Here is a 15,088-nt window from a genome sequence, read left to right on the forward strand (position 1 = left end):
AAAAAAAGAAGGTCATTCTACATAAGAGTCTTTGTCGAGAATTTGCCATGAGAATTTTTTTGCACATACCAATGTATGTTTAATCAAGTTAAGCAACAAACTGGACATAACTTATAACAACGTAACAGTATGAGTTATTGGCACTGAAAATGTGTTGTGCAAACTGGTGTTCCTGCTTCATTGTAATGCCAGTGTGTATGTTGTTTCAACACATCCGATAAACTTGAAATGCTCTTTCACGAACAACCTTCTGTGAGGAGATCGCAGCATTTGGGCCTCTGTTGACATTATAAGTTATGTTGGATACAACTCAGTGAAGCGAAACAAAAGAGGTTTGTCACAAAAGGACACATAATTCTACTTTTTCTATGTGTCGCTACTTGTGAGCAGAACATTCTATGGTGTAAACCAACTACTCAAGTTAAAAAAAAGTGCGCTTGAAATTCCAGTTGACAATGCTCCTGCATGTAACAAACAGGTCATTTCGCAATAGATCATATTTTTATTTAAAATCAAACTTTTTTTAGAATACAAGTTGTTTAAGTTCAGGGAAACAGCTGAAAATATAGAATTCAATCTGCAAAAATATAACACATAATAATAGCTGAAAATAATACCCCAAACCTCAACAAATGACATGACAAACATCCATCCATCCATCCATTCATTCATTATCCAAACTGCTTTATCCTCACAAGGGCATGCTGGAGCCTATCCCAGCCGTCCGTCTTCGGGCAGTAGGTGGTGGACACCCTGAAATGGTTGCCAGCCAATCGCAGGGCACCCACAAACAAACAAACAAACCATTTGTGCTTACAATAACACCTAGGGACAATTTAGAGTCTTCAATCAGCCTGACATGCATGTTTTTGAAATATGGGAGTAAACCGGAGTACCCGAAGAAAACCCATGCAGGCGCATTTGACAAACACTATGATGAATATTTTAATATAATCAAATATTCAATATAAACATGAATGAAATCACTATCAACACCATATCAACCTGTTTAGTTTTCTCAGTGTGAATGTGCTTACAATGTGTCTTCATGCTTTGTCATTTCACTGTAAGATAAAACAAAACAATTAATCCCTTTGTCAACACTACGCCTAGTGGTAGAGATGTCCTTGATCCAGATCGGCAAGGCCAATCGCATGGTTTTCAGCTGATCGGTATTGGTTGAAAAAGATGGGATTTTTGAATTTTCTGACTTTCTAAAGCCAATAATAAGATATGTATTTTTTTTTCTCGATTTGAACCACTGTTGACTTAGAGCCACGTTAAAGGTTCTAACGTTTAATTGACATGTGCCAAAGTCCGGTGTCCTGCATGTTTTCCATGTCTCCCTGCTGCAACACACCTGATCCAAATGATCAGGATCATTATCAGGCTCCGACAGAGCTTGCTGATGAGCTGTCATTTGAATCAGGTGTGTTGCAGCCAGGGAGCGCTTGAATAATGCATGCAGCATACCGGCCCTAGAGGATTGGACTTTGACACCTGTGCTTTAATTGAAGAAAAAAAAAAAAGAAAGAAAGTGGATGCCTTCTTTTGTCTTCGTAATACATTGCTGGAGCCTATCCCAGCTGTCTTCAGGCAGTAGACACCCTGAACTGGTTGCCAGACAATCGCAGGGCAGATGGACACCATTCGCACTCACAATCACACCTGGCGACAATTTTGAGCGTTCAATTAACCTACCATGTATGTTTTTGGAATGTGAGCGGAAACCCGAGAAAAACCATGCGGGCACGCGGAGAACATGCAAACGCCACACGGGAAGGCCAGAGCCCAGAATCGAACCCACGACATCTGCACTGTGAGGTGGACGTGCTAACCAGTCAACCGCCTTATATACAGTATGTTATGATGAAAACTGTGCATTTTTGACATTGAAGTTTCTCATATACAGTTCTATATTGTATATGGGAGACAAATGCAGGACAATACAGTTTAGATCCACTTCTTACCTACCTTCAGGTTTATACTAGAATAACCTATTTTAGAGTTGTTTGCTGCGTGTGACATTTTCATGGATCACCTCATTACCGTCATCAAGAATTCATCACTTTTTCTTTTATTGGATATGCTCTGTCCCCGCGCCACCTCTTACGCAAAGCTAATTGCTCTCATTGGGACATCTTAAATTGAACGTAATTTGAGTTGACCTGCTATTCACATCCAGAAGGCTGCTGTAGCCAGGTTGTAAAGGGACCATTTCCTGTCAGCAGCTTGCTGATAAGGGAGGAACAAATAATTATTCTCTGCTTTGTTTTCTGTTAAGACTTCTATTATTTCCATTTCTTCTTTATTGCGGTACACATTCTGTTTCTTCAATATTTAATATTTAGAAGACCGGAATTAATTACATTGGTATTGGATGAGAAAAGGACATCCTGGATTGTTTGCCGTATGCAGCTCTTTATAATAATATAATAATAATACATTTTTAGCGCCTCCCGAGTGGTTTGAAATGTTTGAAAATGGAAAAAGATGGGGGAGGGACATGTATTTTTTTTTAATATGGTTTCTATAGCAGGACAAACATGACACAAACATTCTTCCAATGATGTAAAAATGTTGAGAATAAATATGAAATTTCAACATTTCTGTCAACGAAAATGTGCGTCATAGCCTGCGACACATGTTTCTAATAGCAGGGAGGGATGCTAGGCAGGTGGCTATTGTAAAATAAATAAATGACGGCTGTGTGATGTGCCATGGATCACAATGGGAAAATAGAAAAAGAAATGAGGAGAAATGAGGATTCAACGATTCTTGGACCGAATCATTTGCATTCATTGCCAAGGCGGAAAGATTGCCTGAATGTTTGCACTGTAGCGAGATGTTTAGAAGCTGACCAGTGATGTCCGAAAGCAGAAGTCACATTAAACGGGTAAGAACACAATCCTGTCATCAGCACATATTTAGGAACAAAGTGGCTGTTTTTATAGTCAAGTCAAGTCAAGTCAACTGTATTTATAGAGCACTTTCAAACAGCCATCGCTGCATACAAAGTGCTGTACATGGAGCAATATAACATGCACAATAAACAGTAAGACAAATCGGTAATAAAGACGGTAGAAAGCACCAAACAGTAAAACCAAGAACAAATCTAAGTCATGCTGAGTCGAATGCCAAAGAATACAAGTGAGTTTTGAGGAGGGTTTTGAAGATGGGCAGCGAGAAGGCTTGCCAAATGTTCAGTGGGAGGTCATTCCAGAGAGAGGGACCAGCAACAGAAAAGGCTCGATCCCCTCTGAGCCTCAGTTTAGTTCTTGGTACTTCTAATAATGTCTGGTCCGCAGACCTGAGGCGCAAGTGTGTAGCGGCGGATGAGCTCAGAGAGGTAAGGTGGCGCGAGATTATTCAGAGATTTGAAAACAAATAAGAGGCTCTTGAAAATAACTCTAAAATGTATGGGGAGCCAGTGAAGGGATGCCAGAGTAGGAGTTATGTGCTCCCTCTTACGAGTACCAGTCAAGAGGCGAGCAGCGGCATTCTGGACCAGCTGAAGGCGCTTAATGGAGGACTGGCTGACTCCAAAGTAAAGGGCATTGCAGCAATCGAGCCGGGATGTGACAAAGGCATGAATTACTGTCTCAAAGTGTTCATGTGAGAGGAGAGGTTTTATTTTGGCCAGAAGTCTAAGGTGAAAGAAGCTGGATTTAACAACGGCACCAATTTGCCGATCAAGTTTGAAATCACTGTCCAGTTTAAGGCCCAAGTTTGAGACTGTTGACTGAAGATAAGGAGACAGGGGGCCCAAGTCTACAGGATGGGATGTACAAGGGCCACTGGGACCAAACAATATCACCTCTGTCTTCTTTTCATTGAATTTCAAGAAATTTTGTGCCATCCAGGTTTTGATTTCTTCCAGGAAGGATAGGAGTGGCCTTAATGAGAAGGCGTCTTTCTTGCTCATATATATATAGTGATTTCAGATTTTTGTCAGTTCAGTATATATTTAGAATGACACTTTGGGTTAATACTGGTCCGAGAATAGCTGCGTTGGTTGCATGTCAAAAGATGAGAGGATGCTGCTGCGTTTTACGCTTTCACTGACTTGCTTGGCATTGGCACAGAAATCAAACTTAAACTGTATGAATTTGAATTTATATACTTTTTCAAAAGGCTGCTGTTTTATTGCACTTTGTTTGTTGCCCAGATAAGGTGCATGTTATGCACTTTCTATGTTGTTGATTTTTCAAATCCTCAAATTACAAATGACATCAAAAACTGGATTTCTTTATTGTATTTCTTTAATTTCATAAAAGCAATGAAACATAATTCATTAATATATATATAAAACTGAGGTGGATAGCTCAGTTGGCAAGGCATCGGTTTGGCATACGGGAGACGGTGGTTCGAATCCTGCTTGGGGCAAAAAAATGAGCATATATAAATAACACCATCCAGTGTGGGTCCTTGGGCAAGATCCTTCACGGCTCAGACGTCGCCCAGCCAAACAAGGTCTGCGTCAGGTGCTGGGGAACCAGAGCACCTTGACAAACAAAGCGGAGATGGGCGAGATGCGATAACATGGCTCTGTTGGAATGTGGGCTAAATGGTTACTTCGAAACCCACAGTCACGGTTGACCATGAAACAACGAGTAGCTCAATGTTCCAACATCCAGAAACAACAACTGCTGTCACAACTTGAGATTGATGAGGTACAACGCAGGTTCCATGGTGATGGGTCCCAGGCTGCCAGATCAGAGGAGGAGGTCATACCAGAGATTGGGAGGCAAGCCCCAATGAATGCTGATGATGAGATTGGGAGGCCAGCCCCAATGAATGAAATGCTGAGCGAGGCAGCAACTGACCTGAAAGCTAAGATCATGGCGAGAATGAAAGCTGGGCAACCGAGAAACCGATTACAACGGCTATGTGAAGTACCACCTGAAAGTCTCATGGAAAGTGTGAATGCAGCACTGAGGGCGATCCCTACCATAACGATCACAGAAACTAATGAGCTGATATACGCTTCAGCATCAGTAATCCTAGAGATGCTTGGCTATAAGAGCAACCATGGGAGCCATGAGATACGTTACCCACCATGGAAAAGACGGTTGGAGGCTAAGATCAAGGCGGCTCGGAAAGATGTGAGTCAATTGACAGAGGCCCAGAGAGGTGTGATGAAAAGGCCGATACCCGAGAGGTAAATCCAGATGACCATACCTGAAGCACTCGAAACTGCCCAACAAAGGCTCCAAGCCTTGTCCAGCCGCCTAAAGCGGTACATGAAAGAGAATGAGGCCAGACGAATAAACAGGTTGTTCGCAACACAACCTGCGAAAGTGTACGCTCAGTGGCAGGGTCCTAACAACAGAGCTGACCCACCAAGACTGGAAACTGAAAGGTACTGGAAAGGCATATGGGAGAAGGAGGTTGCACATAACAGCAGTGAACAATGGCTGGTGACCCTGAGAGAGGAGCACAGCAACCTAAGTGGACACATGGATCAATACATGAGCGAAGCACAGAAGGGCATTGGTAGAGATACCAGAGGAGCCAAACATCAGCTCCTGGTTGACAGAACAGTCGCACAAGACTGCAGGTCCCGACATACCAACCTGTGCACAGCCTGGATTGATTACAAGAAAGCCTATGACTCGATGCCACATACATGGATCACTGAATGCTTGGAGTTGTATAAGGTGAACAGGACCCTAAGAGCCTTCGTTGCGAACTCGATGAGGATGTGGAAAACCACAACTGAAGCCAATGGCAAGCCACTTACCCAAGTGTCCATCAAATGTGGCATATACCAAGGTGATGCACTCTCCCCACTGCTGTTCTGCAGAGGACTGAACCCCCTCAGCCAAGTAATCACCAAGACAGGCTATGGATATCGCCTCAGAAATGGAGATACGATCAGTCACCTCCTCTACATGGATGACATAAAGCTGTATGCTAAGAGCGAAAGGGACATAGATTCCCTGATCCACACAACCAGGATCTACAGCAGCGACATCAGGATGTCATTCGGGCTTGAGAAATGTAGTCGGATGGTGACTAAGAGAGGAAAGGTAGTCCGCACTGAAGGGGTCTCACTCCCTGAAGGAACAATAGCAGACATTGAGGACAGCTACAAGTACCTCGATATACCACAAGCCAATGGCAACCTCGAACTGGCAACAAGGAAAGCGGCTATGGCCAAATACCTCCAGCGAGTGAGGCAAGTCCTAAGAAGCCAGCTCAATGGCAAGAATAAGACCTGGGCAATAAACAGCTATGCCCTGCCAGTGATCAGATACCCTGCAGGAATAATAAGGTGGCCAAAGGAAGAGATTCAGACCATGGACGTTCAGACCCGAAAGCTCCTAACCATGCATGGAGGGTTCCATCCCAAATCCAGCACCCTGAGACTGTACGCAAGCCGAAAGGAAGGAGGCCGGGGACAAGTGAGTGTGAGAGCCAGTGTTCAGGATGAAACATCCAAGCTCCATGAATACATCAAGGAGAAGGCTCCAACGGATGACGTACTCAAAGAATGTCTCAGACAATGGGGAACAGAGGATGAGGCGCTGGAAGAGGGACCATCATGGGAGGACAAGCCCCGACACGGGATGTACCACCGGACCATAACTGAAGTGGCTGATCTCAAGAAGTCCTATCAGTGGCTAGAGAGGGCTGGCCTGAAGGACAACACAGAGGCACTCATCCTGGCTGCTCAGGAGCAGGCCCTGAGCACCAGAGCCATTGAGGCCCAGATATACCACACCAGACAAGACCCAAGGTGTAGGTTGTGCAAAGAGGCACCTGAGACGATCCAACACATAACTGCAGGGTGTAAGATGCCGGCAGGGAAAGCCTACATGGAATGCCATAACCAGGTGGCTGGCATAGTCTACCGAAACATCTGTGCGGAGTATGGACTGGAAACACCTCCGAAGGTGGTGGAGAATGACAGAGCGAAGATCCTGTGGGACTTCCAGATCCAGACTGACAAGATGGTAATAGCGAACCAACCAGATATCGTGATCATAGATAAAGGGCAGAGGAAAGCCGTTGTAGTGGATGTAGCGGTCCCAAGTGATGGAAACATCAGAAAGAAGGAACACGAGAAACTCGAGAAATACCAAGGGCTCAGAGAGGAGCTGGAGAGAGCCTGGAAGGTAAAGGTGACAGTCGTGCCTGTGGTGGTCGGAGCACTCGGGGCAGTGACCCCCAAACTAGATGAGTGGTTGCAACAGATCCCGGGAACAACATCGGACATCTCAGTCCAGAAATGTGCAGTGCTGGGAACAGCAAGGATACTGCGCAGAACCCTCAAGCTGGTAGAGGACCCGAGCTGAATGAGGGACGGACACCACCCGAGGGGTGAGACGAGGATTTATATATACTGTATATATATATATATATATATATATATATATATATATATACAGTAAATATTCCCATGCCCGGAATTCTATGGAAAGGAATATCCTTCACCCGGAATGAAAACCTATGCATTAACATTTTGACTACGATATTACATGTTACCGGAACTTGCGTAAGCGGAAATTCCACTACCCGTAACCCGGATGGAGGTGTAATGCCGCGGGAGCTTAAATACACGCAACGCCCACCCGATGCGACTGAAAAGACAACACTGAAACAAGTTTTAACTTCGCGTTTTTCGATCATCAGATTCTAAATCACGACGTGCAAGTGAGTTTTTATTGGCGTGCGTTTTACTGTAATTGCGAAAGATTTTAACTTTAGTCACTTACGTCGTGTAGATCATCGCACTGAAACGTAGAAGAACTGTAACGACTGGAGAGGAGCGAGTTAAATGCATCCGTTTGAGCAAGGCTGGACACAAAGTTAAAAAGATCCAGCAGACACTTGGAGTCGGAAAGACGCAAATCTACGAAACTTTAAACAACAAAGCATTGATTCAACTCCTGATGACAAGCCACCATCCAGCAAGGAAGCAATGCAAATGGCAACAAAAATCCTTCAGTATGCACAAGAATTACCAGACATCGGTGATCAACGGGACACTTACTTGCAACTAGCAAGAAAACTGTATGACACGCAGGCAAACATTGTCATAAACCAAAGAATGCATCCAACAAAACAATCCAAAATACATTTTTTTCTTCCCAAGACAGAAAAAAATAAACATTAAAATAATGTACGTATTTTACTGTTGTGATTTTTTTTTTTTTGATACACCTGTATTGCAGTTTTTGTTATATAAACAGTTTTTGGACAGTATGCTTTTGTATTTTATTGATTGTGTTGTTACACATGCATTTTGTCAACATACTTGCAGGTTCATAAAGGACATGTACCATGCTCATTTCCCAAATGAGGAATTTCTGTTATCAGGACAAATTGGACAGCGCAAACACGAGTCCGCACGAGAGAATATTTACTGTATATACAATCACTTATTGTGTCCCTAAATGTAATTTTGACGATGATTGGAAAAAAAAATCTTCAAACATCAGGTATTTGAGATATTTTCTTTTTTTGTTTTGTTTTTTCAGTTTGACCTATTGTTTGAGAAAAGAATTCCACCTGTTTGCTGAACCAAACCCCCAGATTCGAAATCAGCACAAAAAAGGTGTTACCTCAAATAATATCGTTGTTTGTGATTAAAAGATAATGATCACTTCTCCAATATTCCGAAGAAATCACAATGTCCCATTACTCGTTAGCTCTTTTCAGAACAGGCCCATAGGCTACTCATGGGGTGCTTGGGGGCTGCCTGATGCTCACAGGCACCATATTGGTGACCCCTGCCCTCCAGTATGTCAGAATCACATCTTTTCTGAATTTTGGCTCAAAAACGGACATGTATTGAATATCTGCCAATATCAAAGCAAGCCTGGCATGATCGACATACATCAATTAAAATCCAAAACGTCTGACTGTGACTCAGATGTGCAAAACACATGCAGCATAATGCGACCCATAAAAAAACAGGTTTTGCAGCTCAACCCTCAAGTTGATTATCCATCCATCCATTTTCCGAACCGCTTGATCCTCACTAGGGTCGCGGGGGGTGCTGGAGCCTATCCCAGCCGTCTTCGGGCAGTAGGCGGGGGACACCCTGAATCAGTTGCCAGCCAATCGCAGGGCACACAGAGACGAACAACCATCCACGCCCACACTCACACCTAGGGACAATTTAGAGCGTCCAATCAGCCTGACAGGCATGTTTTTGGAATGTGGGAGGAAACCGGAGCACCCGGAGAAAACCCACGCAGGCCCGGGGAGAACATGCAAACCCCACACAGGGAGGCCGGAGCTGGAATCGAACCCGGTACCTCTGCACTGTGAAGCCGACGTGCTAACCACTGGACTACCGGGCCGCCCAAGTTGATTATCGCTGTCTTAATTAAAACATTGTTGTTTATAGCAATATAAACCATGTTTCATTTGACATATTTTAATTATTCATAAAACATTTTTGTTCTTGTTACCTCTGTGGCATATTTGGGCTTCACTGCACAGAATAAATGCAGAGTTGGGAGAAGTTTGGTTTCTTTGAGGGAACGGCTGATGAGCATTGACATTTTTTAAAACATTTATAATTACTTTACAGCCATTTGAAGACCAGTAAACAAATTATGCAAATGTGATGTGTGATGTGATTTGATTCTGCCTACAGTCGACAAGCACATGAAGAGATCTTGTCAAATATTTCCAAACAAACAGTTATGATCATCGATCGCTGTCAATGTTTGCAAAAGACAAGGAACAAAAAAAAAAATGCTCGTGATGTCAAAGGACAAGGCAATCCAATGCACAAATACAAACTAAGAATACACAACAAGAAAATGCTTCCATAAAAAGTATTCTGTAGCGTGGCGAAAATCTATGCGGCAAAATATCAAGGATGTCTGGAAAATTAAGTACTTGGAGAGAAAGTTCTGAGCAGGGCTAATAATCTGACCGCCAGTTGGCGGTGTGGCTGAGCTTTTAAAGCAGCAGAATAACGATGATGATAAGAGACAGGTGCGGCTCTGGAGGGAACACCTTCCAAACCCGCCGGACACTATCAATGTAACGCCTAACGATTTGACACAAAGCAATCACTTTTTTTGAGCAATATAATTCAATATGATAAAAGTGATTCCAATATGATATTTTGAGACGTTATTTTGTTCTAGTAAGGATGTTTTGTTTTGTTTTCTGGAAATAAGCCGATACTATATTCAAGGTAACTCCAAATAAACAGACACATTTTCATTGGATTTCATTTTAAAACCAATTCAGCTTTACTGATTTTGAAATGTAAAAAAAAAAACAACAACAACAAAACATTAATATACCAGAACAGGCTAGATTTTTTCATATTCTACCATAAACAAAGTGCAAGAGAACAAGCAAAAAATGTTGAATCCTCTGTCCCTGCAGCTTGAGTTGACAATTTCTTGAATTTCAATGAAAAGAAGACAGAGGTGATACTGTTTGGTCCCAGTGGCCCTCGTACATCCCATCCTGTAGACTTGGGCCCCCTGTCCCCTTATCTTAAGTTAACAGTCTCAAACTTGGGTCTTAAACTCGACAGTGATTTCAAACTTGACCGGCAAATTGGTGCCGTTGTTAAATCCAGCATCTTTCACCTTAGACAGCTGGCCAAAGTAAAACCTCTCCTCTCTCATGAACACTTTGAGACAGTAATTCATGCCTTCGTCACATCCCGGCTCGATTACTGCAATGCCCTTTACTTTGGAGTCAGCCAGTCCTCCATTAAGCGCCTTCAGCTGGTCCAGAATGCCGCTGCTCGCCTCCTTACTGGTACTCGTAAGAGTGAGCACATACAGTTACTCCGATTCTGGCATCCCTTCACTGTCTCCCTCTACATTTTAGAGTTATTTTCAAGATGCTCTTATTTGTTTTCAAATCTCTAAATGACCTCGTGCCACCTTACCTTTCCGAGCTCATCCGCCCCTACACACCTGCCCGGCACCTCAGGTCTGCGGACCAGATATTATTAGAAATACCAAGAACTAAACTGAGGCTCAGAGGGGATCGAGCCTTTTCTGTTGCTGGTCCCTCTCTCTGGAATGACCTCCCACTGAATATTCGGCAAGCCTCCTCGCTGCCCATCTTTAAAACCCACCTCAAAACTCACTTGTATTCTTCGGCATTTGACTCAGCATGACTTAGATTTGTTCTTGGTTTTGCTGTTCGATGCTTTCTACAGTCTTTGTTACCGATTTGTTGCTTTACTGTTGTATATGTTAGTTGTTCCATGTACAGCACTTTGTATGCAGTGATGGCTGTTTGAAAGTGCTCTATAAATACAGTTGAGTTGGGTAGAAACATGCAGCTGTTCTTTGGTGCATCAAATACATGATACAGTACATAATTTTCACGTGCCCCATTCAAAGTGCTCACGTACTAGTCACATCTGTTTGGTGCAGTGAATTAGGAGTTCTATGGATTTTTGAGATGCCCTACTGGATAGGTGGTCAGTGAACACACCTCGAGTCAACTGCCAAACGCCAGTGCAGACAGTACTTGCTTGTTTTTGCTTCTCCACACTTCTATTTAATGTTGAATGCAAGCACTTTTTCAAAAAAATGAAAACCTTGTTTTTAAATCTGAAAACCGAAAAACACAGAGTGTGCTCTTCGTGTCTTTAAAATGAAAACAAGCAAGTAACGTTGCACCGCTTCACTAAATGTGTGCACGCTCCCGCAGGGCTTTGGCACAACAACTGTCGAAATGCATCCACAAATTGTTGTGTTCCCGTTATATTTCACTGGGCATTTGCAAAGGCGATACATGGCAACTGTCTCTTCAAGACGATCTCCATTCTTGCAAAAACCAAAGTGTTCCCACACAAGCGAAGTCACTCTTATTCGCAGCCGTGATCTATGTTGCTCTTTTATGATCTATTTTGCGTTTTTCCAGTGTTAATTTTGACAAGACATTTTAATTTTAGTAATATTCTATACACTAAAATTAATTAAAGTGTCAGTCATAATGTAGGCATTTGATTGTATTTTAGTATTAGTCTAATTTTAGTTGACTGAAAACAAAACAATTTTAGTCAACTATATGAATAATTGAGTCAATATTTCTTTTCAGCCAAGTTAAAACTTGGACACAGAAAAGTATAACACCGATTTATAACTGTAGTTTGCACACATTTAACACAATTGTGTCTTGATTAAACTTGGTTTTGTTGTTTTATTTTTTTATATCACATATAGGAAAGGTCGACTGCGTGTTGGCCTCACAGTGCAGAGGTGCAGGGTTCAATTCCGGCTCCGGCCTTCTTGTGTGGAGTTTCTGTTAGTTTCCTCCCACATTCCAAAAACATGCATGGCAGGCTGATTGAACACTCCAAATTGTCCCTAGGTGTTAGTGTGAGCACGAATGGTTGTTCGTCTCTGTGTGCCCTGCGATTGGCTGGCAACCAGTTCAGGTATCGGGCTCCAGCACCCCCCGCGACCCTTGTGAGGATAAAGCGAATCAGAAAATGTGTGTGTATATATATTAGAGCTGTCAAACGATTAAAATATTTAATCTAATTAAAATGCAACTGTCATAATTACCTCAAATTAACTAAAAATTAGTCGTGATTACTCACGCATTTTTTGTCCTTTCTGAATTTCCTTTTTGTATTTTTTTTGTCCTATTTTTCCACATTTTAATGCTCTCATCAACATGGAATCATGAATCAGTTTTCTGTGCAAAATGCAAATATTTACTGAAATAACAATTTCGATTTTCAATTTTACATGAACGGCGGCCCGGTAGTCCAGTGGTTAGCACGTCGACTTCACAGTGCAGAGGTACCGGGTTCAATTCCAGCTCCGGCCTCCCTGTGTGGAGTTTGCATGTTCTCCCCGGGCCTGCATGGGTTTTTTCCGGGTACTCCGGTTTCCTCCCACGTTCCAAAAACATGCAAGGCAGGCTGATTGAACACGCTAAATTGTCCCTAGGTGTGATGTGAGTGCACATGGTTGTTCGTCTCTTTGTGCCCTGCGATTGGCTGGCAACCAGTTCAGGGTGTCCCCCGCCTACTGCCCGAAGACGGCTGGGATAGGCTCCAGCACCCCCCGCGACCCTAGTGAGGATTAAGCGGTTCGGAAAATGAATGAATGAATGAATGAATTTTACATGAACATTTTTCACTTGGAGCAGTTATTCATACATAATCTCTCACACAATATTACTGTCCATCAACAACAGTGAAAAAATATTTTGTCACACAACAGCTGCTTGAACAGCTCTTTTTATGGAATTAAAACAGAGCAATATAACATTATAAACATCTAAGGTAAACTAGTACTCAGAATATAGTGGATTTAAGCCATGGTTGCATACTTCGTTTTTCTCAAGTTTGCTTTGAACACAGCAGTCAGGCTATGTTGATTCTGTTGGTCCTTCTTGCGCGGAAGTCTCTCTACGGTTTTGTGTAGACATCATTTCGGATGACTACACTTGGTTCGATGACAACACTGGAGACGTTTTATTTTCAGTGTGTTCGCTCAGTCGCTACCACTGCATCGCTGATCTCTCGACGTGCCTCAGCGCACCGTCACTGTCAGACGAACACAGAGAAGCTCCACCCGCTTTATTTATATGGACACGGAACACTGTAACCTTCCACAAAAAATAGTTCCAAACAAGTAACAATCGCGTCAGTGGCATACATCGTATTCGACAGGCTACCTGCTCTTTATTCACCAGAGGCTCATCAACCTAGTCTCTTATTTCTCTCCCGAAACAGTGTCTTCTCCCGCTTGGTGTACCTTAGCCTTCTCCGCTCCGTACAATATCTGTACACAGCTTGTAATGCAGGCTCTCGCTGGCAATCCGTAGTAGAGTTGTCAGATGCAATGCGAATGATTTCAGCTTGAGTTGAGCTGTGGACAATGTTGACAGGCTTGCACGCAGTCGCCATACATTTAGCTATGGCTTCAGCAAATGTGTTCTTCGTCGTGTCATCCATTTTCTTCGCTTTGAAATGATCCATAGCTGTCTGTCTTAGACGAGTGGGCGGAGTACTCACGTCAGGTGTGTGCTTGGCCATTAAGTGGTATTTCAGACTCGACGTGCTATGATGATAGCTCAGTTTACGACTGCAAAACATCCATGTAACTTTGGTCTTGTCAGTGGAACAATCTGGCAACTTTTTAAAAGTAAACTTTCCAGTCATAAAGCCTTTAAGTATCTGTTTTCGGTGTCTTGCGCTGCCGTGGCTGGCAAAACAAACGTGCGTGGACCTGTGCAGCGCGCTTGTTGTTTTGTTTCTGGTTTATTTATAGAGCAACGTAACATCCGCTGTGACGTGTGCCGCGTTAATCTCGCGAGAAAAAAATTAATTCAATTAAAATTCTTTTAAATTAATGCCAATAAAAACGTGCTAAACTGACAGCTCTAATATATATATATATATATATATATATATATATATAGTCAAACCTCGGTTTTCGAACGTCTCGTTTTTCGACCAAAAATTTCGAGTTTTTTAATGCCTCGCATGATGAACAAATTTCGGTTCTCGAACAAACTGAGCACACTTGAATGCACCATTTGACCCCTCTCGCCTTCCTTACACAAGGAAGTGACGCTTCCTCGTGTCGCTTTCCATTGTGAGCAAATGTGTTCAGTAAACATTTTTATTTTAAAAAGAGCGTGGTTTCTGTTTTCGAACAATTTTGGTTTTCGAACAGCCTTCTGGAACGGCTTATGGACGAAAACCGAGGTTTGACTGTATATACGTATATATATACAGCATATATATATGGACTATGGAAAAATTAGGATTGAATGTAAGGGGACTAGATAAGTTTTATACTTCTTCCTTCGAGCATGTGCTTTGCCTTTCCCATATTTTAAATTTCTGTTTATGCTTATTTTCTTCCTTGATTGACCTGTAGATAAACAGCCATCTCGTTACCTCTACGTCCCGCATCCTAGATTTATAATTTTCCCGCCAGACGCACAGTTCCCAATAATGTGTGTTTTTGGGACGCAAGGAAATTTCTAAGTCCAAAAAAAAAAAAAAATTTAAAAAAACTATAGTAAATCTTTTGTGTGTTTAGTAATCTCATGTGACGAGATTTCCGTTCTCGCGAGACGAGATTGGCCAGATCGGCCCTCACCTCGTGGAAAGCAG

General features: G+C 42.6%; 1 protein-coding gene across 1 annotated transcript in view; it reads left to right on the forward strand.

Moving 5' to 3' along the window:
* LOC147203323 (CUB and sushi domain-containing protein 3-like) overlaps window positions 1-15,088 on the forward strand; it is a 299,067-nt gene that overhangs the window by 138,330 nt on the left and 145,649 nt on the right. The gene's annotated exons all lie outside the window — the stretch shown is intronic.

The sequence above is a fragment of the Hippocampus guttulatus genome, chromosome 6 (assembly GCF_054856545.1).
Source record: "Hippocampus guttulatus isolate MCC_2025c chromosome 6, RoL_Hgut_1.0, whole genome shotgun sequence".
Lineage (NCBI taxonomy): Eukaryota > Metazoa > Chordata > Actinopteri > Syngnathiformes > Syngnathidae > Hippocampus > Hippocampus guttulatus.